Source organism: Schistocerca serialis, unplaced genomic scaffold (assembly GCF_023864345.2).
Source record: "Schistocerca serialis cubense isolate TAMUIC-IGC-003099 unplaced genomic scaffold, iqSchSeri2.2 HiC_scaffold_261, whole genome shotgun sequence".
Classification (NCBI taxonomy): Eukaryota; Metazoa; Arthropoda; class Insecta; order Orthoptera; family Acrididae; genus Schistocerca; species Schistocerca serialis.
The window spans coordinates 10,001-15,000 of NW_026047829.1; the positions used below are offsets into that span (position 1 = coordinate 10,001).

General features: G+C 53.3%; 1 non-coding gene across 1 annotated transcript in view; it reads left to right on the plus strand.

Annotated features, from left to right (window-relative positions):
• Positions 1 to 3,662: 3,662 nt before the first annotated feature.
• The window catches only part of LOC126444394 (small subunit ribosomal RNA), a 1,910-nt gene continuing 572 nt past the window's right edge, over positions 3,663 to 5,000 (plus strand). The window contains exon 1 of the ribosomal RNA XR_007582555.1: positions 3,663 to 5,000. This exon is cut by the window's right edge and continues 572 nt beyond it. This is a non-coding gene — a ribosomal RNA (small subunit ribosomal RNA).

Here is a 5,000-nt window from a genome sequence, read left to right on the forward strand (position 1 = left end):
TAGCTACATAGCGCGCTCGCCGTGTCACTAATGTACAGAGATACAACAGTTTCGACTGGAACCGGATTAAACGTATACACGGCGCTGATTAGTAATACATAGACCCATCAGAATACAGATAATATATACAACTGTCCGTATACATGCTGAAAGACTCTGCTCACAATCACAACCACACGGCAGCCACACACTCTTATCACGCACTACTCTCCGCCTGTAACACGCACACAGACAATATGTAAGCACCAGCATGGAACAACACCCAGTGCATCCTCTCCGCCACATGAGACAATCCACACTGTCATAACCAGACTGGGAGGTCCACTCAGAAAACGGAATATCCCACCCCCCCGACAACCACCATTGCTCAGCTAAGCCACCAACACCCACACATGTCCTACACAGGGGTGCACCCAACATCACAATACTGCCTCCTCTCACAGCACACAAACAATGGCAGGAATGAAAGACACAGGTCTGCCACAAGCATGGAATCGGAGCGCCGCCTGTCATGAGCCAAAGGTGCATCCTGACGTGGCAAATCAGATGATGCCGCAGGCATCCACTTACTATAATCACAATCAACAAACCGACCGGCCGCCCCCCCCCCCCCCCATTACACCTTTCCATACAACAATGTGTACCTTAACCTAAACTATACTGTACCTTAACCTAAACTATACTGTACCTTAACCTAAACTATACTGTACCTTAACCTAAACTATACTGTACCTTAACCTAAACTATACTGTACCTTAACCTAAACTATACTGTACCTTAACCTAAACTATACTGTACCTTAACCTAACCTATACGGTACCTCAACCTAACCTATATTGTGCCTCAACCTAACCTATGTTGCGCCTTAACCTAACCTATGTTGCGCCTTAACCTAACCTATGTTGCGCCTTAACCTAACCTATGTTGCGCCTTAACCTAACCTATGTTGCGCCTTAACCTAACCTATGTTGCGCCTTAACCTAACCTATGTTGCGCCTTAACCTAACCTATGTTGCGCCTTAACCTAACCTATGTTGCGCCTTAACCTAACCTATGTTGCGCCTTAACCTAACCTATGTTGCGCCTTAACCTAACCTATGTTGCGCCTTAACCTAACCTATGTTGCGCCTTAACCTAACCTATGTTGCGCCTTAACCTAACCTATGTTGCGCCTTAACCTAACCTATGTTGCGCCTTAACCTAACCTATGTTGCGCCTTAACCTAACCTATGTTGCGCCTTAACCTAACCTATGTTGCGCCTTAACCTAACCTATGTTGCGCCTTAACCTAACCTATGTTGCGCCTTAACCTAACCTATGTTGCGCCTTAACCTAACCTATGTTGCGCCTTAACCTAACCTATGTTGCGCCTTAACCTAACCTATGTTGCGCCTTAACCCAACCTATGTTGCGCCTTAACCCAACCTATGTTGCGCCTTAACCCAACCTATGTTGCGCCTTAACCCAACCTATGTTGCGCCTTAACCCAACCTATGTTGCGCCTTAACCCAACCTATGTTGCGCCTTAACCCAACCTATGTTGGGCCTTAACCCAACCTATGTTGGGCCTTAACCCAACCTATGTTGGGCCTTAACCCAACACACGTTGGGCCTTAACCCAACACACGTTGGGCCTTAACCCAACACACGTTGGGCCTTAACCCAACACACGTTGGGCCTTAACCCAACACACGTTGGGCCTTAACCCAACACACGTTGGGCCTTAACCCAACACACGTTGGGCCTTAACCCAACACACGTTGGGCCTTAACCCAACACACGTTGGGCCTTAACCCAACACACGTTGGGCCTTAACCCAACACACGTTGGGCCTTAACCCAACACACGTTGGGCCTTAACCCAACACACGTTGGGCCTTAACCCAACACACGTTGGGCCTTAACCCAACACACGTTGGGCCTTAACCCAACACACGTTGGGCCTTAACCTGCTCTGTAATTGTCATACGACGCGTTAAATTAGTGTAGTGTTGCCTAACTGCAACCCCCGCAATATAGTTTGCTACTCGCACTGCCCGGTCCCCAGTGTATCGCTTCATGTTAAACACCTTGCAGCTATACACTGTAATGTGGATGGCAGCAGGACGTACATGCTCAATGCCCTTTGCAGTTGTTCATTGGCATTTGCAGTTGTTCATTGGCATTCGCATGGCGAAGCACTTAGCCTACGCTGTGGTACGGCCTGTGTCAACTGTCCGCTGATGTTGTACGTCCAAATCACACACTGTACTGCACATTGGTCCTCATGTACTGAATGATACATCGTGGTACATGTGACCGTACAACGACTGCGCCAACAACGGCGAACCATGCGGTCCAAATGTTGTGCACTCAGCTACGTGTCGTCTCCCTATAAGAGCTGGATTGCAGTGTGGTATGCCCTGGATGGCGATCAGCATGAGCCGTCTGTTGATGTAGTGGCGCGTGTTGTCAGACGTAGTCGTCTCTTCTCACACACCGTGATAGCATGGTGCACTGCGTTCCACATCTGCGACATGCGACAGAGGCCGGTTGACAGTCGTTCGCGCAATGGACATCGCATACGTACGGGGGCCACCTTCCACGTGTTCGCGAAGCGTGCACATGTTGTTGCGTGTATGTGGGCAGACATAGTGTGTCGTGACACCTGACACAGGCATGCAACAATCGTTGAATTTGCAAATGGCGATGGACGCCTACGTTTGCTGGTGACGTTACGCAAATGAACAACTGGTAAACCGTTGTGGTGCGGTTGTTCTCGCTAGAGGTGAATCAGTGATGGCGACGATCGGTTGAGCTACCAACCGGTTGTTCCAGCGATACCCACCATGCCCACGAACGTGAATGGCATCTGGGTGTGAAGCGATACGCGGCGGTGGCTGGGTGGGACCGTCCCCGGCCGGTGAGGGGGGGCCTCCCGGCGTGCTGGCCGCGCGGTGCGTGGGCGCACGCGCTACAGCCGGCTGGTGGGGGCGGCCAGTGGCAGGCGCGCCGGCCGACGGAGGCGGCAGGCGGCGCAGCTGCGCGCCGGCGCACCCTGCACGCGGCGCCGTGCGGCCAAAGTAGGTCCTCGCGGGCCCGGTGCGAAGCGCGGTGGACATCTGCAGTGTGCTGGTCCGATTGAGGACTGTGTGCGCTGAGGATGCGCCGCCGCCCGGCGCTCGGCGCCGCGACGCCGTCTGCTGCTCGGTCGCCTCTGCGGTTCTCGCAGGTGGTTTGTATCGCAGCTGTGCGGACGTGTTGGCGCGTGCGCTGTGCTGGGAGAGTTCGCTTCGGCACCCAAGTGGGGCTTTTGTCCTTCTGTGGCGCTGGCGTTGGAGCTGCCGGTCACCGTAGGTGGCGCGTGTTGTCTCCCGCCGGCAATGCCACGACAGCACGCTCCCGGGCCTCTGTCGGCAGCGGCAAGCTCAGTTGGGAGCACGGGTGGTCGCACCTAAAGCGTCTACTCGCCAAACCCCGGGCGATTGCGCCTCTCTCGAACCCGACCAAGTACTTAGGACGGCGCTGCGCGCCGCCGGGACCTGAGAGGGTTTCGAGGTGTATGGTGCAGGGGAGCTCAGCCTCCTCCTGTTTGCAGAATAATTGAGCGGACGCTTGCGTGTTCGCGCGGGCCCCCGGGACACACTCCCGGGCGGCCGGCTGCTCAGCTCTAGTTGACGCAGCTCCCTGGTTGATCCTGCCAGTAGTCATATGCTTGTCTCAAAGATTAAGCCATGCATGTCTCAGTACAAGCCGCATTAAGGTGAAACCGCGAATGGCTCATTAAATCAGTTATGGTTCCTTAGATCGTACCCACGTTACTTGGATAACTGTGGTAATTCTAGAGCTAATACATGCAAACAGAGTCCCGACCAGAGATGGAAGGGACGCTTTTATTAGATCAAAACCAATCGGTCGGCTCGTCCGGTCCGTTTGCCTTGGTGACTCTGAATAACTTTGGGCTGATCGCACGGTCCTCGTACCGGCGACGCATCTTTCAAATGTCTGCCTTATCAACTGTCGATGGTAGGTTCTGCGCCTACCATGGTTGTAACGGGTAACGGGGAATCAGGGTTCGATTCCGGAGAGGGAGCCTGAGAAACGGCTACCACATCCAAGGAAGGCAGCAGGCGCGCAAATTACCCACTCCCGGCACGGGGAGGTAGTGACGAAAAATAACGATACGGGACTCATCCGAGGCCCCGTAATCGGAATGAGTACACTTTAAATCCTTTAACGAGTATCTATTGGAGGGCAAGTCTGGTGCCAGCAGCCGCGGTAATTCCAGCTCCAATAGCGTATATTAAAGTTGTTGCGGTTAAAAAGCTCGTAGTTGGATTTGTGTCCCACGCTGTTGGTTCACCGCCCGTCGGTGTTTAACTGGCATGTATCGTGGGACGTCCTGCCGGTGGGGCGAGCTGAAGGCGTGCGACGCGCCTCGTGCGTGCTCGTGCGTCCCGAGGCGGACCCCGTTGCAATCCTACCAGGGTGCTCTTGAGTGAGTGTCTCGGTGGGCCGGCACGTTTACTTTGAACAAATTAGAGTGCTTAAAGCAGGCAAGCCCGCCTGAATACTGTGTGCATGGAATAATGGAATAGGACCTCGGTTCTATTTTGTTGGTTTTCGGAACCCGAGGTAATGATTAATAGGGACAGGCGGGGGCATTCGTATTGCGACGTTAGAGGTGAAATTCTTGGATCGTCGCAAGACGAACAGAAGCGAAAGCATTTGCCAAGTATGTTTTCATTAATCAAGAACGAAAGTTAGAGGTTCGAAGGCGATCAGATACCGCCCTAGTTCTAACCATAAACGATGCCAGCCAGCGATCCGCCGCAGTTCCTCCGATGACTCGGCGGGCAGCCTCCGGGAAACCAAAGCTTTTGGGTTCCGGGGGAAGTATGGTTGCAAAGCTGAAACTTAAAGGAATTGACGGAAGGGCACCACCAGGAGTGGAGCCTGCGGCTTAATTTGACTCAACACGGGAAACCTCACCAGGCCCGGACACCGGAAGGATTGACAGAT